At 42.0% G+C, this 27,407-nt stretch overlaps 1 long non-coding RNA gene across 3 annotated transcripts in view; it reads left to right on the top strand.

Moving 5' to 3' along the window:
• The window catches only part of LOC310710154, a 52,593-nt gene extending 25,601 nt beyond the window's left edge, over positions 1-26,992 (top strand). For 2 of the 3 annotated variants that reach the window (XR_014527872.1, XR_014527873.1), the window contains exon 3: positions 20,034-21,027. This is a non-coding gene — a long non-coding RNA (uncharacterized lncRNA). Of the gene's footprint in view, positions 1-20,033; positions 21,028-26,904 lie in introns of those variants that run through there. The other variant, XR_014527871.1, reaches the window with a different exon arrangement.
• Positions 26,993-27,407: the final 415 nt, after the last annotated feature.

Below are 27,407 nucleotides of genomic sequence, written 5' to 3'. Positions count from 1 at the left end.
ATGAGCCCAGCCACTGTTTATTCACAGTCGCATTAGCACTACAGCAGTGGAGGTTTATATTACTGCTTTATAAATGAACACTGTGTTTTATGAATGGACTCTGTATTTTGTGAATTACCTAAGAGCCACCAATAGGGAGCTCTAGAATCTGAGAGCTAACCAATTGGGTACTACCAAACAGTGACCCCTACTGCTGAAAGCAGGTAACCAGCAGGGAATGCTTCAGCTCAGCCTTTGCACTGTTGACTGAACACCCCCTGCTGTGCAGATTATGGAGAAAGTTCGTAAATTGTATCCCTTCTGGCATCCTGTCCAACACTATTACGCTGGTGTAAACCCTGGTGCACCAGAAGCCCAGCATAACAGCAAATAAAATCTGCTTATACGTCAGTGACTGAGAAGACTTGTCAATCAGTTCTTCCAAAGTCTTCCTAAATTATAAAGCTCCAAAATACAGACCGAAAAAGAGCATGTCTGGGAAGAGCGAGGTATACAATGGGCACCACCAGTGAAAAGGCCCTGCTCCATGTAGCTCCTGCCCTGTCATTTGATAGGGTGCCCACTTGCCCTCCTTCTTGACATGGAATGCTCTCTATTTGAGTCTCCAGGTCCAGTACAAAGACTATAAGAAGGGAGAGCAAGGACCTTGAAGTTCCCAACAGCTGTTAATCAAGCAAGCAAGCACACAGGTCACCTTTGTCAGAGTCAGGACGCCTATGTCCTGGCCAGGCTTGCACCCAATCTTGTTTCTGTACAATCTTGTTTGTCCTCAGTAACCAAAATTATATTATCAACATATACAAGGAGAAAAGTTGTTTTCATTTGCAAAGAATCGTACAAAACAAAGTGGCACTAATAAATAAAAGTTCCAGGGTGGCAACAGAAAGCAAACTAAAAATGCTTTTGCAGTTCATCAAAACTATCCAGAAATATCAAGTTATAGGAAAACTGGTGCTATTAACAGTAATCCTTCTAGTTGGTTAATTGGTTCGGCAACTTCCATGCACATGACATGTGATGCTAATTATTTCTCCCAAGAGTTAAATGATAACTAACCAGAGGCAGCTACAGTTGCAAATGGCAACAAAATATCTGTGAAAGGAAGAGGAACAGGTTTGCTCAAGAATGTTGCAGGTAGAAATACTGTTTCTAATGAAGTGAGAGCAGTAGCTTACTTGCTCGAATTAACAAATAAGAAAGTTTTGAGAATTTAAATTCTAGATTAAATTGATTACTTAATTGAGAAGGGGGTTGTAACAAAAACACTGGGGCCTAATTTGGATAGTAGAGTGCCTGGTATCTGGTGGGCAGACCAAAGCACTTGTCAGGAGAGCTATGAGATTCAGGTGAGTGTCAGATGCCTTGTCAATCCCAGCAAGTATATAAGAGGCCCCTTCAGCCTGCCCAGTTCAGTTATTGCAAAAGTCTTTCAGTGTTAATTTTATGCATTTTTTAAAATCAACATGGTATTTAACAATAATATCTTATGTCCTTTAGAGGAGAAATTGTGAATTGCAGAATTTTAAATACCTGTCATCATCCTTGCCTTCACTCAGTTTTGTTTATAACACTCTTCCATTTTTTTTCTAGCTGTGAGGGTGGGGGATGGGGGGCCACAAGTGGAGTAGCCTAGGGCCTCTCTTTATCTAAATCCAGCCTTGCCTACATGGTTTCTGAAGCAACGTAGTCTAAGGATGCAGGAGTATTTCTTTGTTGTTCTGAAAGGGGTGTGATCTTTCATGAATGCTCTGAAATCTCCAACACTCCCTCTCTCTTTCCATGCTGCCCCTTAGCCATATAACCTTACATCTGGCAGCAAAAGAGACAGACATGGGTGCTCCATTTCCCTGGTGAAGGAGGACTACACGTTCCAGAGTCTGTGCCAGGAAAATGACCACACAGAAGCGATCCACTTAAGTATGCCACAAGGGAAATATTGGATCAAGTCTTCCTTTAGCATGTCCCAACTTTACTAGAGATTTTCACTGAAAGACAGAATCATGCTATTTATAAACCAGAAAAGGATCTGGCACTCTGCATATTTTACGTTATACTTTCTGAGTGATATTACATGATATGGAAATTAATGTTCCTCTAAATTAACATATCACAGTGGAGTGATTTAGCGATTTGTCATTATGAAACCTGCCAATGCCAAGAAAGAAATTTTGGTAGTGTTAACCTCATTAAGCAAGAGGCTTCTTGTACAGTGGCTATCAAGCCATGCGTTCCCTTCATGATGAGAATCTAGTCTTCTTGGATTGCAGTATACCATGTGGCAGGAAGACAGCAAGCAAAGGAAGCTGCCTAATACCGAATCAGACCACTGGCCCATTTTGCTTAACCATGTAGCTCAATATTGTTCTCAGTAGTTCTTTGGGCTTTTCGGAGAGGCGGTCTCTCCCAACCTTATGTGGAGATCCCAGGGACTGAACCTGGGGCCTTCTCCATACAAGGCAGATGTTCTGCCACTAAGCTACAGCCTTTTCCTTGGCACCTGCAAGTGCAGGCATAGCTGTCAACTTTCCCCTTTTCATGCGAAGAATCTTATTCGGAATAAGGGAATCTCCCTTAAAAAGGGGGGGGGGGAGTTGACAGCTATGAGTGCAGGGTAGCATGTTTTTATCTGCCAAACCCTTTCCTCCTACCTCATATGTTTCATTTCACATCCTGTAATCGAGTACAAGGTCAAAAACATGTGGATGATGCAGGCCCCTTAAGGCAGGACTGCAGCCGGATTTAAATTCCACATGCATTTAAAATACAGTATAGCATTAGTCAAACTCGGGTCTCGGGGGTTCTTTTCATCTCACCAAGATTATCTAGCTATCTCCCATATCTAAAACCTGTTTACAGTAGAGAAATAACAACGGAGCTCAAAGTCAGCCTGCCATTGCGATTCCTTGGCCATCCCGGATATGGTTGCTACTAGCGCTGCTAATTCATTCATTCCTTGCTCCCTTTCACGGGCATGGGAATGTATTTTTCTGTCTCCCCGCCGCCACCGCCACCACCTCCCCAGCCTTCTTCGCATTAGCATGCTGCAGCTCTAGCAATGGCAAGGGTCCTGGTGCAGACTGCCTGCCAACATTTTTATAGTGAACTGGGCAATGGTTAACAGAATCTCGACAAATAAAAAAGGGATTCTGAACATAAACAGTGTGCAGCAGGGCATGGTGTCTTTACCACCCAGAAAGCTGCGAGTTCCTTGCCAATTGAAACAGTTAACTTCTCTTGTGCAAGAGAGGTGGATGTGCACACACTCTGCTTGGCAGCACACAGGGGCGTGAATAGAATAAACCCAAGACAAAGGAGGGAGGCTAATCCTCCTCGCTAGGCAAGGCAGACTATGGATTAGGGATCGCTCCTAAAAGAGGCTCATCTAATCTCCCTTTTTAAAAAGGTTCTCCCCCCCCCATTTTATTCCATAGCACTTGAAGAAACGTCACTTAGGCAAGTAGTATCTTTGGTGCCATGCAGCCGGGTCCTTCATACTTTCTAGTCCTGTGGTTGCTGGTTCAATTCAGGATGGAACTTTGCCAGCAGGAGAAGGGAGACTGTCTTGTTAGGACACATAGTAGAGTAAGTGCTTTGAACAAAAGAGCATACAAAAGAGCCCGGCTGGATCACGCCACTGGCTCATCGGGCTCAGCATCTTGTTCTCACAGTAGCCAACCAGATGCCTTGTGATTCCCCTCGTTTGGTATAGAGAAGCTTACTGCCTCTCACAGAGGAGGTAGAATAGCAGCCATTGTGGCTTGCAGTCACATCCCCTCCAACATTTCTCCAATGGAAATAGGGGCATCGTTTCTACACCAGGAAGCTTCCACCGTGTTTGATCTCGCTGAACACACAGGCATCATATACGCATCTACATCAGTAACCTGGTACCAATTGCAACCTCACCACCGAACCTATGTCAGAGGATTGTTGCAAAGAAAAATGCACAAGGGAAGGGATCGTGTACAACAGTGGCGTAGCATGGGTTGTCAGCACCCGGGGCAAGGCAAGTAATTTGCACCCCCTAACCCATGGATTTTAGCACTCGAGTCTCTTCCGCGCCCCCCCCAGATGTTGCGCCCGGTGCGGCCGGCCCCCCCTGCACCCCCCACGCTACGCCACTGGTGTACAATGCCTTCCACAAATAAATAGAAGGAAATAAATTTTTAGCTCTAAGCTGCCTTGAGTCCCTTGTCCAGGGAAAAGGTGGGATATTGTAGCAGTAGAAATAATAATGGAAACTCTGAGAATGCTCAGGAACATACCAGAGAGTAAATCCTATTGAACTCAGTGGGACCTCTGAGTAAAAATGCTTAGGAGTGCAGTGTAAGGCTGCCCAGTCTTTACCCAGTTACCTGGGAGTAAGCTGCATTGAAAACAGTGGGATTCTGAGCAGCCAGTGTAAGGGTCCATTTCCAATAATCACCACTCCCTGTATTTCCCAAGAAACGGTTGGCTGCTGAAGCATTGCAATTAAAGAATTTAAAGTGGATTGGTGACCCCTTCCTTCAAAATTATAGGAAGGGCTTCATATGCCAGTGTCACCATTTCCTTCATTTGGTGCAGGTATTTTATTTTCAGGATAACGGTTGCCATATGTCCTCTTTTTCCAGGACACAGCCTCTTTTTCATGGGTATGTAAAATGAGAGTCGTCACAGCAATCCATAGTTAAAAGTAGAAGTCGGCAAATGTGTCCTCATTTTTGCTCTTCAAAATATGGCAACCCTAAACAGGACTCTGCTTTTGTACCTACACACACACAACTTTTAATTGTTCTCTGAGATGTGACGGGGAGGAAAAAGGAAAACAGGGACATTCTGGGATCAAATCAGAAACCGGGACAACTTCTGTAATTCTGGAACTGTCCCTGGAAAATAGGGGCACTATGCAGTCACTGATAGCCTTATCTTCCATAAATTTGTCTAATCCTCTTTCAATCCATCCAAGTCTGTAACCATCACTACATTTTGTGGGAGTGAATTCCATAGTATACCCTGTGTGAAGAAGTGATTCCTTTTTCCTGTGTCAAATCTTCCAACATTCAGCTTCACTGAATGGCATTGAATTCTAATATAATGCAATTCAAGACCTTGGGCATGCAAGGTTCAGTCCTGAACATCTCTAGGTAATAAGTGTCAGGAGCTTGTCCTACACTCAAGTAGGACCCTGGCAGAGACACTTGCCCAACTGGCATGTTCCCTCCCTCCTGGTCATTCATTCAGGAGCTTCAAAAGCTTTCTTCTGCCTGAAGATCACAGCGACCGATGCCAACAGACACCGGCACACTTAGGGATCCGCAGAGTCTGCGCAGTTCGCGTGACAGACCTCAGCAACTCAGCATTTTGGCTAATCTACTTTATTTACATATAAAACACACGGAACACTGCAACGTGGCTCCCTCTCTCTCTAGCATCAGACAGCAAAGAGAAAAAGAACAAAGGACAATAGTCCCACTTCATGGAACACAGTAACACAAACATCCTGTCTCCGTCACTTCCCACTCTGTGGAGTCAAAATATATACCGTCATGTGATAGACAAAAATCCCATGACTGCAATCAGGAAGCAGGAATTCTAACAGGCTTCCATAATGAGAAAATGTCTTCTGGAAACTCTGGAGAGCTGCTAGTCATCAGAGTAGATGGATCAGTGGTCAGACCTGGCATAAAACAACTTTCTATTGACTCTGATGGCAGTACTGAAGTGGGTGTGATAACAGGCCATTGACTGAGTTCACTTGGCAACTGATAATGGTAAGTAATTTTTTGGTGATAAGAGGCAATGATATTTAACTTAAGATGCCTGACTATATACATGCTAGTCAGATTGTTAAACGTAATGCATAAATCTTTGGCTAAGGTGTAGAACAGGTTCAGGGTAAGCAAATTTTTATCACTCTTCTTTTGGTGATTGATTGAGTCACTTCATTTATGATTATACACCTGCATTTAATACATATAGAAAATAGCATATAACCTACACCACATATGTCAATGGTATGGCACTGCATGTTTACTCAGAATATAGATTTATATCTATATATCTATAGCTGCATCTGGGAATCTGGAATCTAACCTGCTTTCCTAGTTTGTATTTGTACAACACACTAAGATGATCTATGCACTGATTACCTGCTATTTTTTCTAAAGAATGGCAGAATGCCTTCTCTGTAGGAATCTCACCATGTGTAAAGTGATCGTGGCAGACCAGATTTTGCATCAAAAGCCACCCCCCACACCCTAGTTCAAGATTTACAATTGTCATTTTTTAAACAACATAAAAATAAATGGATTAAGCACTGCCATAAATGCTTTTATCAGCAACGTGACAATTTCTGAATGATGGCCACTTAGGAAAAAAGATAACGATGAACAGAAGGCTTGAGATAAAAGATAAGGCAGCAAATGTTTCCATTAAAATGAATACACACACCAATCTTTAAAAGAAAAGCCTGTCTGTTCAACATGCACCAATAAACACCTAATGAATCCTGATTCCTAGATTTCATGGCTACATGCACATACTCAGGTCTGATTACCTATGCTGACACTTTAGTTTATATATTTAATTAGCATAAGATCTTTTTAGCTGTGGTTCCTTCCCCCACCCCTTATCTCTATTATCCAAATGTGCAAAAGACATTTAGAGCAGATTGGTAACAACCAAAGGAGCGGTGTTGCATGAATGATTAGGAAAAAAAATATTTTCCTTTTTTCTTTTTACAAAAAATGCTAGTTGCTAAAGGAAGGAAACAAAAAAAAAATTAAAAAGAGGAAAAGGTGTTTTGTCCATGTAAACAACACATTCATTAAAATGGAAAGTCACTGTCTAATTTGGATTGGAAATTTTGAACTTGCAGATCTGAGAATATGCAAGATTGAGGGGTGTGGTGGTGAGGAGAAGAGAAGACATATTTTGTTTTGATTATCAGGTCTAAATCCACACTGTTATTGTTCCATCTTATTTGGCTGAAGGGAATGTATGATTGAGAACATACTTTGTGACTTGACATATTACATACTTAAATCCCTTGATTTGCATTAGGTAACCCTGGAACACACGACTGCAAGTTACTGCTGACTTTGATATGCTGCCTCTATATCTCCACCAAGGCCAGCAAAGGCTTCCAACTATTATCAAATGTCCTTGGCAAATGTGAAAGTACATTTTACATGTACTCAAGCAGGCAATTTTTCCCCTATAAAGTAATGACAGATTTTGGACTAATGATAGTCATTGTCTTTATTTTCATACAAACTTTCAATGACTTTGTTTGCCGAGCTATTTCTCTTATCTTTTTCTAAACAGAAAGGTGGGGGGACTCTTTATGGAAGCAGACAGAAATCTCTGTGCTCTGTCTAAAGTGTTGTTGTCTCTAGGAAGTAAAATACAGACTAGGAATTCAAAGCAATAAAAGGTATGTTAGAAATGTTCCATTATGTGGCATTTCACAAAAGAAGCCATTATATTTAGTCATTTGGGATCAATAGCATACCTCACTAGTCCATAGTTAAGGTGCATCCTCATGAGTTGTTGGCTAATTAAACCAAACCAATGGTGCCCACTCTAGTCTTCTGAGGATGACCTCTATGCAAAAGCCATCAACACTTTCAACACTTGCAGGTATTTCTCACGTAGACAGAACTTGCACATGTACATCTTTTATCTCTCTTGAGCATGCAGAAGTTGGAGCCAACAAATGTACCGTTTTTTTTTTGCACCATAACACTCACTTTTTTCCTCCTAGAAAGTAAGGGGAAATATCTGTGCGTGTTATGGAGGAAATGCCTACGGGTGGCATGCCTACAGATTTCCCTCCTCTAAAAACTACGTGCGTGTTATGGTCGGGTGCGTGTTATAGAGAGACAAATACGGTAATTCTAATAGGCTCCCTCCATGCTTTTACTGCTTTTATATGCTTTTACTTTTATTCCCTATGAAAACTATTTGCATGTTCACACCTTTAAACCTCCCCCTTAAATAAATTCAGACAAGACACAAATTTTGGTTTGGTTTTTGGCAGAATTTAGGCCACAACTTTATTGATTACAGCAAGTGATTGGTTGCATAGGATCTGGTACGACTAGCTCCCTGCACCGTTGCAGGTAGCACTGACCCAGGGCATCAGCATAGGTGTGAACACCTGGAGACGTGGGAAGCCGAGAACAGGCTATCTCCGCCACCCAAATGCCCCCCTGGACTCAGGCACGGGCACAACCCTCTCTCACGGGTTGACCAAACTATTTGAGTCCCTGGATTCCTTTAACGCAATACCCTTCACATAGGGATGGCAAGAGCGTTCTCCCATCCCTATCACCTGAACCAGAGCCTATCCGCAACCTTACAAGTTGTGACGATTTGCTACACGGCAGGCGAAACCCAAATGGCAACAGCCAATTAGCCAAGTGAGGAAAATTCCTGCCGTGCCCCTGTCCCAGTGACAGACGACACACGATGGCATACCAAGGTCAAGCACACAGCCCTAAATATAGGGAGAGGTGGGCGGGTGTTCCAATGCACGCACCGAAAGAGGAAGCTCTGGGTCACGTGCATGGGCATAAATAGGTCCCTTGATCCATTTAGCTTGCATCCCATTGGCCTGATTAAAACCAGCATCAAGGGACCTACCAATTGGGTGTTGTGTCTAATCAATCAACCCACCCACAATACAGGGTTTGATTGCCAGGACTCACCGCAACATGTGCCCTCTTTAAGGGAGGACCTGGTTCATTTTTATTTTATTTTTCACTTGATTCCAAATAGAACTTCTAAGCGGTTTACAAACTTTGGCAAAGGTTCAGTCTTTTAAATTCATAAATCCATGTTTATCAGTTTTTACATTAAGGAACTTGAAATGTGCTTTCTTTGAGAGAACTGCAGAAATGAACAGTTCTGACTAGCAGCGTGTTTCAAACCCATAATCTGCTGTGCTGGATGAGGTCTCAGTGGGGTGGAGGTGCCCCCTTTGTCCAGGCTTGCCTTGTGCTGTTGACCTCCATCAACAGCGGCTTTTAATCTCATGGTCGTGGGCTCAAGCCAAAAGATTCCTTCATTGCAGAAGGTTCGAGTAGATGACACTCACAATCCCTTCCAACTTTAGAATTCTATGATTCTGTGTAGAAGTTCTATTTTGTTTCCCCAAATTGTGAAGCCAAATAACCAAATACGCAACAATAATCCATGCTACGCTACACTATCGGGAAAGAGGAGGTCTGATTATGCATGCTTATGATTATGTATGCCCCTTCAAGAATACAGTGGTATCTCGGGTTACATACGCTTCAGGTTACAGACTCCGCTAACCCAGAAATAGTACCTCGGGTTAAGAACTTTGCTTCAGGATGAGAACAGAAATCATGTAGCAGCGGCACAGCAGCAGCCGGACGCCCCATTAGCTAAAGTGGTGCTTCATGTTAAGAACAGTTTCAGGTTAAGAACAGACCTCTAGAACGAATTAAGTTCTTAACCCAAGGTACCACTGTACACACGTCATACCCCTCCTATTCCCCTATTTATAAAATTGGCACAATAACCTTGTTGGAATTGCTGAGATGAAACAAAGAGCAAAGCATGATACGTATGTATCCCTTTATTTATTAAGACAATTATACACTGGTACCTTGGTTTACGAACTTAATCCATTCTGGAAGTCTGTTCTTAAACCAAAGTGTTCTTAAACCAAGGTGTGCTTTCCCATAGCAGCGGGGGACTCAATTTACAAATGGAACATGCCCAACAGGAAGCAAAACATGCTCTGCTTGCAAGGCAAAGTTCACAAACCAAAACACCTACTTCCGGGTTTGCAGCGTTCTTAATCCAAGTTGTTCATAAACTAAGCTGTTCTGAAACCAAGGGACCACTGTACCACTCATTATTCCAGGTTGGTTTGCAACAGTTCCCATAAAAACCAATAACATGAAACCAGAAAAATAGAAAATAGAAAATAGAAAAATACAAAATGCTGAAAGCCTGGCAATAAAAAGAAGCAAGTGCTTAAGTGAATCACAAAGGGTGGAGAGTGCAAAAATGATTGCTTTGTCATTGCAAGCCTTTCTGCTTGCCTGACAGAAGGAAGCTCCACACACTGTTTTGAGGTTTCTCCAGAGCAGGTTTTCTGGAGGCATGCTGGGGTGGTGGGGTTAGCACACAGGGGAAGCAGGGGAAGGAATGCCCTATAGTGGGAGTCCTTGCGCTGGAACTAAGTAGCCAAATCCGGGCCAAAATTTTTAGCAAGTGCCCCAAACTGGCCAGGGCTGGTGCTTGCCTGACCCCTAGAGAAGCTGATTCTGAAAGCTGGGTGTCACCGCAGTGAAGGCCCCCTGGTTGCAGACCAGAGTGATGGACCTCACCATCTCAGTGGGTGGGCAGGACTCTACATGAAAAGGCATTCTCTTAGTGAACCTAGTTCCAAGTCGCTCAGGGCTTCATATATCGACTACATTACTTTGAACTTGACCCAGTAGGAAGTTGGCAGCCAGTGCAATGCTTGGTGTCATGTGTGCAGCGCAGGAATAGGAAGATCAGTGTTCTTCCAGCGGAGTGTCAATGGCAAGCACCAGGGTTTGTGAACAAGTCACGGTTTGCAGCACATCACACATTCAATGCTTTATAGTTTGGCCTAAAAAGTTTAGGCACTAGCCTTTGTATGTGTGTGGTAATTCAGTCCCTTGTTACTGACAGCACTTTCTAATGTTAAGCACCTGTTGGCTGTTATATTTCCTCAGAGCACATTCCCATATTTGTCTGCTTGCTGCTCAGATATGCTCCCCACATCTTGTAATCATTATTGTACTCTGGAGAGAAAGGAGGGGGCAAAAGGACGGGTTTCAAAGTATGTTTCTGCCCAATTCATTTTGACTCTGTTTGGAGACCAAAGCTAAGCTTTATTGAGGCACGTCCTTCCTCAGCTATTCATCACAGCTAAGCTGAGATATAAGCAGCAATAATATGGCTTTGGATAGATTAGTAGAGCCATCTCACTTGTCATGCCTTGTTTTGGCTTTGAAGCTTCCTTCGTTATTTGTCATGCATAATCCCCTTCTGCAGCTACCCCTGGGCCCATTTTCACTGTCAGGGTAAAACCAGGGGGGGGGGGGGGAAAGCCTCACTGTTTCAGTCATATCTCCCTGGAGACCACAAGTGGGAGATAAAAGCCCTCTTCAGGAGCCTGTGGGATAAATTTGGCCCCTGATGCTGCCACACACATCAACAATGCTTCCTTGGCTGAGTCTGAAGGGGGCAATTTTCACTACATGAAGGGGTTCCTGGTTCAGACTCAGATGCCCCCCTTCAAACTCAAGTGCCCCCCTTCAGAAACAGCCAATCATGCATTGATTCAGGAGCATGACCAGTGCATGGACCATCAAAAGTGGTCAAAGCTTGTCTCACCGATTCCTGCAGGTTCCCAGAAAATGTCTGATAAGGGTTTTTATCACATGAGAACGTTATCTTACAGAACAAGTAATTGCCATTGCAATTATATCCATAAGTCTATGTTGCATGCATTCTTCCTGGTCATGCTAAGCCTCTGATGTGCGCACATCCTAGCATGAGCATGCTTGGAAATCCCGTATCTAAGAGAGAAGCACCCTAGTGCCTCTTTCAACAAATTGTCATTATAGAGCAGCCACTGTAGTTGCTTGGCTGAAGAACTGGAGGCCGCGGTGAGGAGGAAAGTTGGAAGATAGCAATTTCCACAGCTATTCCCCGCTCCTCTATGTAGCCAAAGCCCAGTTACTGCAATACAAAGGGAAGACAAAGGTATGCCATGCAGCTCTAAACAACACCTATCATCCCAATTCATATTATCACATGCTTCATGCAGTATAGGGAACACGTTATCAAATGTTCCATACGGGAAAGACACTATGGTTAGTTAGTCTCATAGCAATATGGTACGTTAGCGCTACAGCTTCTGATGCCAGCTTTGGGGGGGGGGGATCTGAACATATGAAATAACTGTACTGCAGGGTACAGCCCTGTTTGCAATCTGTTGTCCATATGCTCTTTTTACAGGCACATTCCCCCCCCCCCCAGTGCATTAAGTTTTCTATATGATACAAGCAACACTCTGATACATTAATGCAATATTAAAATAAGCTTTCTAAAAAGCTATTTCTCATTCTTTTGAAAACCTTCCGGGTTTTCCCATTGTCTGCTATTTTTTACCCCGGAACGAAGAAATGATCAATAAACAACAGAGAAAAGAATGCTTAAAAGTTATCTGAATTAAGAGATGGGGATTTTGCTGATTGCTAGTACATGATGAATCTCATAATAGATTTCCATAATCATGATGCATTTTCATAAAAAGAAAAAGACAGATAGCTCCAAGATTTGCTCATCACAAATGTGCTCTTCATCGTTTCACTCATTTTGTTTTTTTTTTACTACCTGAACAGATTTCTGAGTGATTGCCAGTGGTTTATAGGTTGTATCCCAACAGGCCCTGTTGCCACCGCAGTATAGCAAGTGTGGTTTCTGCAGAATTGTTATAAACAATGCTGAAACGAGGAAGATGTCATGCAACAGATACAAATCACAGCCAGTTGCAAACATAACAGGTTTACATTTCTTTGGAGTGAGATGCGAACACATGATAACGGGGTGTGTGTGGGAAATCAGTCATCGTCCTTATTGCAGTGTGTGTGTGTGTGTCTTGGGCCACTGCCACACTTGTCACAGAGAAACAAGATAGGCATAGAATGTGCTGACACCAGAGCACAGCAGAAAGGGAAAGGGAAATCAAAGTTGATACGGTTTTGCATTCCTACCTGTTGCAGCCCTGCCTTGTCTAAGAATGTGCTGGCAACTCTGTGATCACGTATGGCCATACTGAAAGCTGCTAGCTGGTTGCCAGGCTGCCTCTTCCCACTTTTCCTTCCAGTGTTCATGCTACACATTTTGTCTGCATGTGGTTTAACTTTTCTGAACACACAGCAAGATTGGGCCCAGACTACATTTTGGGATGGTTTTTATGATGAGCATGTCTCTGTCCCCTTGGACACACTCCTTCCATTAAACATGCTTTTGTTATTGACATCATAAGAATATATTCCTTGTATGCTGAAATGGGGTAGCTGGCCTTGACATGAAAGCAGTGACATCAGGTTGGGGGGGGGAGTAAGGAGTAGAATAAAAACAGCTGTTATCCACTTGTACTATTTCTCTCCTCCTTCCTTTCCTCTTAAGAACTGTAAGATAATGATGTGGAACAGTGGGTTGCCTCCAGCCATAAGAGCTTTTTCCACAAAACTGAGTTGCCATGTGTTTGAATCATGACTCTTCCCCACAGTCCCTAATGTGCTCATTTTGGCTCTCCTCATGGCTGCTGGTTGTTTAGTGAGGTGATAAATGTGAAGGAGGAAAACCACCTTTGATAGATACTCAATTGGACACGCGAGTAGGCATGTCTCTGGTAAGTAACCCACTAATATTAGGAGCGATGGCTGTAGGCTCTTGTTGTGTGATTTTGTTCACCGGGAACAAGTAATAGCTATTCCCCCATATCTAACTAGAGAGCACTAGACTGGTCAGAATTAATCAAGGCACATTTAAAACTATTACAGCTGCCTCAAAAGAACTTCGCTTGGGATAACTTCTCTTGGCTAGGGAATAAGAAATAGCCACATTCTGACAAAGGAGTCCCGTCAAGAACTTGGGGCTTTAAGGGAAGAGACTGATGTTGTTAGAGAGCCATAGAGGGGGGGCTTTATTAGTTTAATTTCCATTCAGCCTTCCCTCATCCCCAGACCGTTCCCAAAGATTTCGCTGCGTTGGCCTGGACTGACAGGCCTAAACTGTATGCAACTCCCAGAGGCCTCTGTTCATATTGCTGATGTTGCCAAGTGACTATAGCACAACTCATCCATATCCCTTCTCCCAGCCAATGATTTATGGGCTCAAGATGGATCAACCAGTGGAGGCCATAACTCCCGTCTCTTTGCAGGAGAGAATGGCCATTTCCTCATTTTAATGAATTGCAATTGTTAGTGGATAATGCTTAAAAATCTCTCTCTCCCCCACTCTCTTTTTAGGAGGGGAAAAAATCTATTCTAGAAGTGTGCTGAGGGCACATGTAATGAAAAATGCTCAAAACATCAAAAGAGTCATTTTCAAGTAAACCAGCATTTAGCCCATTATCCTGGCTTTGTTTGTGTGGGGCAGGGAAGCATACCTTGGGGCTACAGCACTAGAAATCCAATGAAAACAGACTCTTCCATGGAATCCTCTTGGTTTGATTATAAGGCAGAAAGAAAAGGTAGTTCTACGACACATTTGCACTTCTCTTTCTGGCCCTTTATGGAATGTGCAGGTGCCAAAGCTTTTTTAAAAAAATCAAAAACAATTCAGTGAGCAATTTCCTTTGAATTCTAAGAAAGGTCATGGACTGATGCTGATTTATGGGAATTGTCTTGCTCAGCACTAATACTTGGGAGTCTCCGTTAATACTTGAATCCTGAATGCTGCCAAAGATTTTATCCAACACATCTGTTTGTTTCTTTGAGGCTGTGAAACTGAAGAGCTCCAGGGCAAGGCACAATGGAAAATATTAAAGGATTGATGAGGCAAGCACTGATGAGCATTGATTTCCCTATGGATATGGATATATAGGGCCAGTCCAAGACATTTTGCTGCCTGAGATGGACCAGATAATGGTGCCTGGCTGCTGCTTGCTCCATCACTGCTGTCTCCTCCCCATTCATGCAGCTGGTATCTGTATCTGCAGTGACTATGGTTTGCTCCTCCTCTTCCTCTTTCTTTTCCTTCTCCTCCATCCCCAATGGGGCAGCCATTGCATCCCACAGTGCCTCATTTTGCTGAGGGTGAAGGCTGCAGAGAGCCATAGGTAGGGAATGGGTGAATGCCAGTTTCATTTCTCTCAGCTTCTAACCCCCCCCCCAATCTTAAATTCAGTTCTTCACAATTGCATTCCAGTTTGCATTTAAAAAAAAAACTTCTAATGAATGTCAGTAGCATTTTTGTCTGAATTTCTCCTAACGTACACATACATACATGCAATTTTGTGCTTAATATAAGTGTTTTTTTGTTACAGTATTCATTAATACAAAGCACTGCCATGATATTTCTCCTTTTTGGCTGCCATGGCTGCCACTTTGTGCTGGCAGCCACGGCCCTTTCATCAAGATATGAGTACCAAAAAGCACTGCTGATTGGCTTCCCCAATCACCCCCCCCCCAAGCTGGCACCTCTGTCACAAACTCTATGCAGCACTTTTAAAATGTAAGATATTTTTTTTTAAAAAAAAAAATTGCAGCTACCATCTTGTCTTCACAGGGGCGGAGGAAGGGGGTGCGGTGGGTGCGGACTGCGCCAGGTGTCACCACTGAGGGGGGTGACAAAATGCTGGGCAGCACTCACCATGGGGCCTGCAGCGTGCCCGAGCCACGCGTCTCTCCTGGGAGTGACACTGTGGCTTGAGCGCCCGCAGGCTCCGCGCTGCCCCAAATGGTCCACCTGCGGCCTCCCCCTCAGCTCTAGGGCGGCTGAGTGGGAGGAGGCAGGCAGACTCCTCGGAGGCCCCACAGAGCATCCTGCCCCGGATGGCCCCGCCCCTGGGTGCAGGGCACGTACGTCGCCCCAGGCACCTGAACGGCTTGCTCCACTGCTGTGTCTTCATATTCCCTCTGTCACTTAATGCATGAGGCAAGCTATTATGTGGGATGGTCCATATCTCAGTTGGTAGAGTATCTTCTTTGCATGCATTCCAGGTTCAATCCCCACTATCTCTAGGATGGGCTGGGAAGATCACTTTCTGGGGAGTCAGTGTAGGCATTACTATGCTAAATGGGCCAATGGTATGACTTGGTATATGACAACTTCCTATGTACTTATGGGGTCTATATTTTAAAAAATAGCCTTCAGAATTACCGTATTTTTCGCTCTATAACACGCACCCGACCATAACACACACATAGTTTTTAGAGGAGGAAAACAAGAAAAAAATATTCTAAATGAAACAGTGGGTGTATGATTTTTGTGGCTCATGCTGTGGCCACAGACATGTGATCTGACGGTGAGTTTGGGGTAGCCCAATGCAAAAATCCTGAGGATCCATGTGGATCCATGCTTTGTAACCACGTTTTAAGTGGGGAGGGAAGGAAAAGCACTCAAGGGACAAGGAACACGCGTGGGTTGGGTGGAGAAGGATGCTATTCATAATGCAGAAGAGGGGTACAAGAGGAGAAGGCTCCTCTCCTCTCCCGCTTTGCTGTTTCAAAGCGAGCCACGGAGGAGGAAAGGAAGGGGAACCATGGATCCTCTGCTCATGACTGCAGCAGATCCCCCACCATCCGTAGGCATTCGCTCCATAACACACACAGACATTTCCCCTTACTTTCTAGGAGGAAAAAAGTGAGTGTTATGGTGCAAAAAATACGGTATTTAAACCCTTCCACCATCCTCGTATAACAACACATTCTTTGTGCCACTGGGAAGGCATTCAATGTTTACTGCACACTGTCATCTCAGTAGGGGTCACCTCAAGCTCCCTACGCAAGTCCTTTTAAATGAATTAGATGGTGCACAAACAGCAACAAAAGTGTTATTCCCTGTGTTACCCTTCTGTGCTAGACAATATTTCATTTATTACCTACACTTTTGGAACTCCCTGCCCATTAATATTATTCATTTGTTTTGGTGCCTGCTAAAAAAAAAAGCATTTGTTCCCGCAAGCCTATCCATGTAATTGTGTCGCCTGATTTTACTAGGTATAAGTGTTTTAAAATGGCTTATTTTATATTATATTTTAACCTTTTAAAAAATGTAACTAGTTTTTAAAGTTTGTTTTATTAGCATTTTAAATCAATATGTTAGACTTTTAAAGTGCTTAGAGGTATTTTGTTCCAGTATACAGAATGTTAAATAAATAAATGAAATAAATTATGTTTGTATCTTACTCTTAATTTATAAAGCTTAGAGCATCTTAGAGTCTGTTTCCAATGGCCTCCCAGACAGTCACTGATCAGGTCCACAACTCATTAGTTTCACCATTCCTTTAGGATTAGGAGCTGCAAGACCAATCAGAAATTGACAAAATGCTTCTTAGAAGGTATCTGAAATAATAGGTATGTTGAAGGGTAGATGGAGTAAATCTTCTACTGCAAATCTACATCTGGGATGTTTAATAGCTACTATCAAAATCAAAGATGGCATTCACTGGAAACTGGGATTTGCTCTGAAATACCAATTTAATATAGATAATTCCTTGTGATTTCTGGGGGGGATTTAATCAAAGTATTATCAGCCAAGCTTTGTTAGCATTAATTGGGTCTTCTGGAATTTGGGAGTATATGTTGGTGCAAATAAATGAGCTTTGCCTACAGAAAATCCTTAAAGGGGTAAGGTTATTATTGGATGGCCAACGACGAACATACGCTCAGCCCAAATAGTATTAGACTTAGTGATAAAATATTCTACAATAGTTTGATAAGGAAATATTAAAATTCTTTGAAACCTGTCGTGTTCTTTGTGAGTTGTGGCTAAGGTCCAGAAATATGGCTTTTATGATTGGCATTATGTTTTTATGCTGCCTTATTGCTTGGCTGTGCCGTATTTTATATTTTATTGTCAGGTGGGGTTTGTGTTTGTTAGAGATTATAAATTTCTTAAAACTGGAGACATAATAGCTGAAACGTACAATTTAAAATAAGTCTTGAGAGAAGGTGAAGCATTGCTGAATAAGGTTTTGTAGATGGGAACACAGAAAAGGGAGATGTGAGGAAGTCAGAAAAGAGGGTTATGGAAATTTTGTTTATGAAACTGAACTATTTTTCATGTTTTTTATCCGTTGTCTTTTTTTGTATGTCATTTTTGTTGCTTTTTCTTTTGGTCTATGTGACCGATGGTGATGGTGTTTTTCCTTTTTTGGGTTGTGTGTGTGAATGGTGTTTCATTGTCTAAAACTTTTAATAAATATTTTATTAAAAAAAGAGATTATAAATTTCTTTGTGAAGGAAGTTCCTTAAAAAGGGAACCGAGAATGTGTTAAATGGTTCCTTAAAAAGCAGCATATCCATTTTATATACACTAATAATGACAATAGTAATAAACGCTTCTCGTCCTTGATTTCAGTACACTGTGACTCAATTAAGTCTATGACTATGATCCAACTTTCTAAAAGGGGGAAATGGTGGCAGTGAAGAAAAAGGAAACCAAATCACAAAAATGGGAAATGTCTTGACCATTGGAGAGAGGGATGCTCTTTGAGGCATAGGGAGAAGTTTGAGAGAAAGCATGGAGGGAGAGTGGGGGCTGATAATATATGGGTTGTGCATAATAGAAGGAGATATAAGAGAGAAGATGTTGTAGTCTGAGCAGAGAGATTGAGATTGAGATTGCACAGGGTTGGACCAGATGACCCATGGAGTCCCTTCCAACTCTACAGCTCTATGATTCTATAAGTGTGCTAGAACTCCACGTAGTAGTAGTAGTAGTAGTAGTAGTAGTAGTAGTAGTAGTAGTTTATTATTTGTACCCCGCCCATCTGACTGGGTTGCCCCAGCCACTCCGGGCAGCTTCCAGCATAGTGTATTTGGTAGGTAGGTAAAGGTAAAGGACCCCTGGATGGTTAAGTCCAGTCAAAAGCGACTATGGGGTTGCGGCGCTCATCTCGCTTTCAGGCTGAGGGAGCCATCATTTGTTCACAGACAGCTTTCTGGGTCATGTGGCCAGCATAACTAACCCGTTTCTGGTGCAACAGGACACCATGACGGAAACCAGAGAGCACGGAAACACTGTTTACCTTTCCGCCGCAGTGGTACCTATTTATCTACCTGTACTGGTGTGCTTTCGAACTGCTCAGTTGGCAGGAGCTAGGACCAAGAAATGGGAGCTCACCCCGTCATGTGGATCCAAACCGCCAACCTTCTGATTGGCAAGCCCAAGAGGCTCAGTGTATTGCATAGTATATTTGGTATGAAGATTGTGACTGTTACGTTTCATATTTGCCATGTCTGGCCCATGTAGGTTTATGGAAGCACTCCAAAACAACTATCTATTTGCAGAGTGTTATCTGCACAGATTGCACAAAAGTAATTTATATGGCTTCATATTTTATTTTGTTTTAAATACAACTAACCAAATTCAGCTTGTCTTGCATCCCACTCCTAGAATTAGCTCACCAGATAGAACACTGAGGATATTGTGACAGACATTTAGTTGTAAAGGAAAGTGATATTACTTTTTTTTTAAAAAAAGGACAACACAATTTAAAAGATACTGTTCAGAGAGAGGAGGGGGAAACATTCATAGTTAATAAAACAAAATAGTATTCCTAAACCTACAGAGGGTTCCATACAACGGCTGCCATCGTTGAAAATCTTCCAAAGGCTTTTGTCTGGAAGCATTGCTGAAAAGATCAATTTTAAATAGCTCTGGCTGTAAACAAGGCATCCACTGTTTCTTTTTCAAGCGAAAACCCTTCTGTATATTATCATTATTTCAAGGCTTCAGCAAACAGGTTGCTTAAAAATATATATCCATGTTCAGTCATAAAAGGCAGGTTGCAAAACGTAATAACATTTTTTATGTGAAAATGATTGCGCTAACTTCAGCTATTTCAGTGCACAATATGCTTTTATGAATGATTTTACTATTAGAATCACTGTCACCAATAAAATAGACTAGCGCATTAGCTTTATAAAGAAAATTAAGGTGATTTTTCTTTTAATAGCAATCGTCAGGAAGAAGGGCACCAAAAAGAATGCCAAAAAAGCAACCCTGCTCTGATTTAATAATATCAGTTTCCATAAATTTTTATATATATTTCCCCCCTTTCCCTCAGATTCTGGTCGTGTGCCAAAGGATAATTTCCACTACACCAGTTGTGTTCCATAAAAAAAATGGTAAAAATCAATTAGAGTCATATATTCTTGAAGAGCACCTAAATATATGGAAATGTTATTAAGTTAAAGCCTATTTTGTTGTTTCTGGCAATGCTTCTCCAAATTGTGTCCAAACCACTTTGTTTCACTGCAGAATAAAGGAAGCTATGTGTTTTCTTTTCTTGGCAGGTTAGGGTAGAACTAATACAGAGAGGAACTGCCTTGTACAGCATGGGGTGCCGCGGAAGCTGGTTAACCAATGACATCACCCCCACCACAAAGGCCAGTCTCCAGGCTTTGGAAATCAGAACAAGCTGCTGTCCAGTCACGGGTGCCATTGACTGAAAGATATATACTGTTAACAGAGCAGGGGGTGGGGGAGAAGGTATGTAATTCCATAATGAAATTTCACCTATGAGCTTATACACACTGCATGCAAGTTAATGCACTGTTGAACAATACAGCTCAATAATTCTTTGCTATTGAGTATATCTCTGGTCCCACGGATATCAATGTGCATAGATTTTTTTAAAAAAATACAACCCTGGGTATAATTTCAGATAAGGTCTCATGTAAATAACCATTTTTCATTGTGAGAATGTGTATCCAGGAAACATAGGAGACGGTCTCCTTATAAAGAACTGGGCAGCAAAGTTTCTAAGAGTGAGTTAAATGGTGGTGCTGGTTACAGAGACTCTGTTCTGTTCCAAGTACTGAGGCAAGACAAGGGTACCATGGACAGCTCCCTGCCCAACTCAGATTGGCTACTTCATGACAGCATGGTTTGTAAACCCTCTCAGTTGTTGTTTCAGCAGCAGTCAGCTAAAGCTCTGTCTCAATAGCTACTGTATCTCCACCTTCACTGAGAGGAGTCTCTTCATACCCAGTTAGTGGAGTAGGAGAGCTGAAAAAAATTCACATCTGGCAACCAATGAGCCCCTTTGGTTTCAGATAGTACATGGGTAGATGAGTCTAAAAAGCTTGGAGCACACATTTTCTCTGTCCTCTAGCAGCTATGGTGGCTCATTTGCCAGATGTATTTAACATTACCTCTGAAAGTATATACTCGATTCTGACCAAACTAAGCCTCCTAGAGCACAATATACATCCAGAGGCTTCGTTCAGTCAGAATCGAGTATACATTTCCAGAGCTAACACTAAATACTTTACTTCTGGTAAATGACCCACCAACCGCTAGAGGGCCATGAAAATTTGTGTTCCAGACTTTTTAGGATCATCTACTCATGTATTATCTGAAACCCAAGGGGCATATTGGTTGCCAGATGTGAAATACATTGGCATTATTTTCAGCTCTCCTACCTCACTAAGTCAGCTTTAGCAGTTATTTATTCTAATGAGGTGGAAGATTGGTTGTGCCAGGCTTTTGAGCTGGTGTTCTCTGGATATGGAAATGAGAGCTGGACCATAAAGAAGGCTGATCGCCAAAGAATTGATGCTTTTGAATTATGGTGCTGGAGGAGACTCTTGAGAGTCCCATGGACTGTAAGAAGATCAAACACATCCATTCTTAAGGAAATCAGCCCTGAGTGCTCACTGGAAGGACAGATCATGAAGCTGAGGCTCCTATACTTTGGCCACCTCATGAGAAGAGAAGATGCCCTGGAAAAGACCCTGATGTTGGGAAAGATTGAGGGCACAAGGAGAAGGGGATGACAGAGGACGAGATGGTTGGACAGTGTTCTCGGAGCTACAAACATGAGTCTGACCAAACTGCGGGAGGCGGTGGAAGACAGGAGTGCCTGGCATGCTCTGGTCCATGGGGTCACGAAGAGTCGGACACGCCTAAACGACTAAACAACAATCTCTAAGGAGGGCAATACAGTGTCCTCAGGCCAGAAGGATACTGGCACCATGGACTCTTCTTGTAGAAGTGCTTCCTTTTTGTTGAGTGCTTCTGGGACTGGCCCTCAAGACCATTCCCTGAATCTCTGGGCTCATCTCCTGAAGGAGAGTTTGACCTTAGGATCACAACTGGCTAAGCTGCAATATACGTATAACGTGCAGTGAAGGAAACTTTAGCAAGGGCCTAGCATATCCTATCTCCAGTCAGTCCCTTCATCTCCCCTGATGACAGAGGTTGTACAGTCATAAAAGTTAATGCTTGCACTTTTTCTAAGTGCTCAAAGTTCCTTACGTAAGTTCTCCAGTGTTCATTACAGGAACACAATAATAGGGTAGTCCAGTATTTATGATCCGCATATTATAGGTGGGGAGTGAGACTGAGAAATAATGGTTTGAATAAGGTCACCAAATGAGATTATGGTTGAATTGACATTTGAATAATGGATCCTAGGCTCATAGGTGATGCTTTTAATAACTATACTTCACCAGGTTTGAGGACTGATTCATGGGCACTTGGAAATAGGGCATCTGGGAGCTGTTCAATATGCAAAGGATCTGTGTTTTCTACTAAATTTTCAAGAAAAAACCCAAACCCCGTACCTCTATATAAGGAAGTCATAGACTCAGTTCAGAAATCATGCCAAATCATGGCTTGTGATTCGTATATTTTGCATCCCAAACCATTTTTGAACTTCCAAATGCGTACCAATCATATCATGGTTTAAAACTATTTGCTTTCATTCCATTTCTTTCCTCTCAGTAATCAGCTTCAAAAATTCATTCCTTCTCCATAGTGCAGAAGCAGAGCATGGAGGGCCAGCAATGGCCATATCTATAGTGGAGCAATTCAGATATCATGCCAAACCATAATTAGCAAAAACAAATAATGGTTTGTAAACCCTCTTCAAACCATGGTTTCTGATTCTGGTTTGCTGGCTGCACACAAACCATAATTTGGCTGTGAGTCCTAGAAGACCTTCTCCCTGCCTTGTATGCCATTTTTTTCTACTTGGCCTGGGAAGGTGGGGTCCTGACTGACTCCAGCTACAAAACCTGAGGCTGCGGAAGAAGCCAGAGACGTCTTGGGACTAAGTGCAGACCCAGGTCATCAAGCCTAAGCTTTCAGAGCTGCTACCTGTCATGAACCACCATGGGCAGGATTGGCCGCAGCAGATATGTTCTATGCTTATGATAATATTTTATTCTCTTGCTGATTATGCTGTTTCAAATGTGCATTTGATATTTGACTTCATTTAGTAATTCTTTCTTTTTGAATGTTTTAGATAAAAATATATTCGGTTAACTTTGCTACATTAAATGTGCATTCATAGTTGACCTCCTTTGCAATGTTTTATTTTGAAATCTTTAAGATAATATTTTAGTTTCCTGTTAATTGGGTTGCTTTGAATGTCTACTTTATATCAAACTTCTTCAGTAATGGTTTATTCTGGATTGTATTATTCAATGTAAACCACTTTGAGGTTTACCCCCTTAAAAATATGAAGTGGTATAGAAAGGAAATAAATAATAGATAAAATAAAATAAAATTAAAATTGTTTATCAGTTCAGACATCACACCAAGCCATAGTTAAGGTTTAGTGTGAGTCAGCTCATAGTTTCTTTTGAAGTGTAATGAACTCTTGTGAAATACGAAGAACCAAAAGTGCAGAAACTTTGGAAAGAAGGAAGAAAACAAGAAGGAGATAGTTCAAAGCAAGTTGTACGGAGGTCATTAGTGTGAAGCATACATGTGAACTCAATGATAGAGCAACCAAAGTAATGTATCTGCTCTTGCATAGGCTCATTTCATTTCAATGGGCAATGCATAGACTCCATATGTCCACAATGCAGAGTCGATCTCTGAGAATGCACCAGTTGCCTCACCACACCTCTCTATAAGCCTTTGGTATAGTCTGGCAATGTATTTGCATCAATATGGCTTAACACCTAGAGATGCTTTTGTGTGCATGGACAAGAAAGCACATGGACTTCCTTGCGCAGAAGCCGCTCAATAGGAAAATGGTGTTTGCTGCACTGTTTTAAGGCAACTATCCCACCTGCACTTCCTTGGGAGTAAGTCCCGTAAGTGAACATAATAGGGTTTACATCCAAGTAAAGATACTTAGAACTTGGCAATGCATGAATGCTTTCTTTATACACTTAGGGTATGGAGGACATAAATCAGGGGAAGCCCTACCATTAGGTAGAGTGTGGCAAGTGCCTCAGGTGGCAGATGCTCAGCAGCACCAACAGCCACCACGTTGTGATCTTCCTGATCCTCCAGACATTCACCTCTGCTGCCACATGGCCTCTGGGCCTTCTTATATAGGGCCCAGATTTGGTGGATGGTGTTATTCCACCACCAATGTTAAAGTAAGTCTTGGTTGTCAGTCTAGTTGGCTTGTAGGAGTGAAGATGGAAGAGGCGCCCATTTTGTCCTTCACTACAGGCAACAAAGCACCTTGGGTTAGCCCTGATTAAAATGTAATATCAGGGCAACACCCACAGGCTTCATTGGATCACATAATTACTTTCTGCTGAAGGAGATGAACAGAAAAATCCACTGACCATCAATCTAGCAATAAATAAGTTATGATCTGAAAGTTTATACTGCAACAAGCATTAATGTTGTTTGAAAGTCCCTGGCATCTTCCTCGGGATCCTCTTGCCTATTTATATATTTTATTTTTTTGCAATGCCTGAAGTTAGCGTTTCAGTATAAATGGCAACATCTATGCAAATTTTACATTAAATAATTCATACCCCCCAGGCTTCCTTGCTTTGCAGAACGCATTGCCAAATCAGAAGGCAAACCTTTAATTTACTGTCTTTCTGCACTGGTCATGCGCTTGTGTGTTTGTGTGTGTGCGCATGCATGTGTACAAGTGTGATTGATCGCCCTTGGCATGCTCCAAATATATTTTGAAATAACTGTAAGTTAATTCTATTAGAGAGAGAACAATAAAACAAGAGTCTTTGGCGTTAGTTCTATCTATCATGGGAGTGCTGACACTGTCAACTGTAATTCCAGTGACTTTTGCTCTTAGTAGCAATAAAGCTATTTCTTCAGATTATTCTATCCTGCCCTCAGGGGCACTTATCCTGAAGTATAACCTTTTTCTCACACATGCTACTAGCAACAAAGTCTCCACAGCAATTACGTATCTTCTTCCCTACCAGTAGCAATGTCGCAGGCTGAAATGCTTCTTTCAAAGAGTCCGGATGAGCACGCTAGTGTTTTATTCCATCAAACCTTTGACCTTGCTAAGAGTTCTAATGTGTCCCCTCGCTGGTTTTGAAATCTTGTTCAGCTAAAACTCCAAAAGGACGTCAGAAATCTGAAAGCCAGTGTTCCATGGGAAGAAGAAAGGCTTTATTTACATGCACAGATATGCCATTATCTATCTTCGCATCCAATCATAGCACTGTTTTCAAAAAGTATACCAGTGTAAGATATTAAGCAGACTGCTGGGCTACTGGCGTCTTCCCTTGGTATTAAGTCCCCATTTCAGCCTGCTGATGGGTGCCATGTGCCAGAGCCAGGTGGCACTAAAAGGTGTGCCAAATACTAGTACTGTATTGTTTGAAAGTCTTCAGGATTCTGTCATTTCATTTTATTTTTGCAATGCCTAAAGTTAGTGTTTCAGAACCCTACATTCAGTTCCAGACATGGGACGGACAAGTAAACATTGGCAATTTCTGCTCCCCTTTCTCTTTTCACTGGAATTCTCTGACATTGCTAGTTGTGATAACTTTGTTGAACTGAAGAAAGTGGCCAAAATGTAGGGTTGCTATATTCTGAACAGGGTTTTTTTTTGGGGGGTTGAGCTTTTTGGGGAACATCCCCCTCCCCAATTATGTTTTTGGGGTTTTTAAAGCATTTTTTTTAAAAAAAAAAATCCGCCCAGACGCCATTTTGACAGCCCAATTCCCAGATGTGTCTGGAAAATCTGGACGTATGGCAGCCCTACAAAATGGCCGTCTTGAAGCTCCACACATGCACACTATGATGTGAAGCTCTCTATACTGAGACTTCCAACCTGGAAGTACTCCTGATGATGATTTGGAAAGAACAAAACATTAGAAAAGCTGTATTTGTGCTCACACTGCCACAGGGCCCTTCACACGGAGGCTTCCCATCCGGCAGGACTTCCTGGAGTGACCACGTGACCACGCAATGGCTTAAAAAATTATTAGATCTCACTGAATTGTGCCCCTTGTGATTAGAAATATATGCGTCTCAATTAGTAGAGCAGATTAATTACAGGAATATAAATTCTCCTACTAATTAAAATGAATACCCATAAAAACGCTATTGCTGACCCCAATAAAAACATATTGCAGAGTATGTAGAAAGGTATGTATCCCTTGCAGGGTTTCTTCAAAGTGAACCACAGTTTGCACCAACATTGCAGTTAATCATTATTAAACAGTGCCGGGATGTTTTAATGCAAAAAATGATGGGTACTGCTGGAAAAAATAAATGGTACAGTTTTAGGTGATGGGGTGAGGTGGGGGGACAAGTGTGTGCTATCATTTTTATATCATTTCTTCACTTTTGCTTCATGATGCAAAGTCATAATTCTATCATTTAATATTTTATAGACAACATTTTTTAAATAAATAAATCTCTAAACCAAAAGTGTTAACCCATTTGAGTTAGTGGCTGAGATCATTTCAGATTAAATTTTGGTCATGGAATCCTCTGCGAGAGCTCACAATCCCTGCCAAAGACACATTTGTGAACTTTAAATGCCAAAAAAAAGCAGAGCATTAGATCATCAGAGGTATTTTACTTCACAAATAGATGTTTTGATACAACATCTGATCTTGCAGTACTGATTACGTATGGCAGATTCCATCTATCGTGTAGCTGAAGTAAAACTAGATTTCACTTGCGATCTGATTACCATCTCTGGCTACAGTCCTTGAAGTATGGAATTTAACAATACAGCTAGGAGTGTGCCCCCCCCCCCCAATCTCTTGGCATGCCTTAGTTATAGCTTCACATTCTTTTTACCTTTTTCAATTATGGTGGTTTCATACAGGCAAAAACAAAATGAAATTAAAACAATGGTTGCGATTATTTTAAAAATGCCTTAAAGAATACCCTAGGGATTAATTCAGAATGAAAATGATAAATTACCATAGGAACCCCCTAGGCAGGCTTGCATTAATACATATTTTTTATGTCTAGAAGGCCACACAACATTTCCCCAACATATGTGACAGCATAGACTGCCCCGCCCCCCCCCCCCAACTTGAACAAAGGTAAGGCCCTTTTCATTTTTGTGAGATGTTAAGTAACTTTAGTACTGTAATGCTTACAGGTCCACTGTTCCTTTTGCAAGGGAGAAGGATAAGGAGAACACCAGAATGAATGGAGTGCTTTAGGAAGAACAGCCACTAACCTTGACACAGAAGAGTACATTGAGGTCAATATTAGTCCGTATTACAAAACATTGGAAACATGAAAGCTAATAACAGGCCTTTTTTCCAGCTGGAACTCCATTCCGGCACCTCTCTGGTAGGTGCCATTGCCATGATGAGAGAACAAGGCAGGCGTTCACAGTGAGTTCCAGCACCTCTTTTTCTAGAAAAATAGCACTGGCTACCAATAGTTCAGCTTCTGTTTGCAATTAATTGTGAACATCAGTATGTGCAGACTTCAATGAGGGGATGCCCACAAGCAAGGCAGTA

Source organism: Podarcis liolepis (genome assembly GCF_965112155.1).
Source record: "Podarcis liolepis genome assembly, chromosome: 6".
NCBI classification, from domain to species: domain Eukaryota; kingdom Metazoa; phylum Chordata; class Lepidosauria; order Squamata; family Lacertidae; genus Podarcis; species Podarcis liolepis.
Note: the sequence above shows the minus strand (reverse complement) of the source record. Positions and strands in the feature narration are given on the sequence as shown.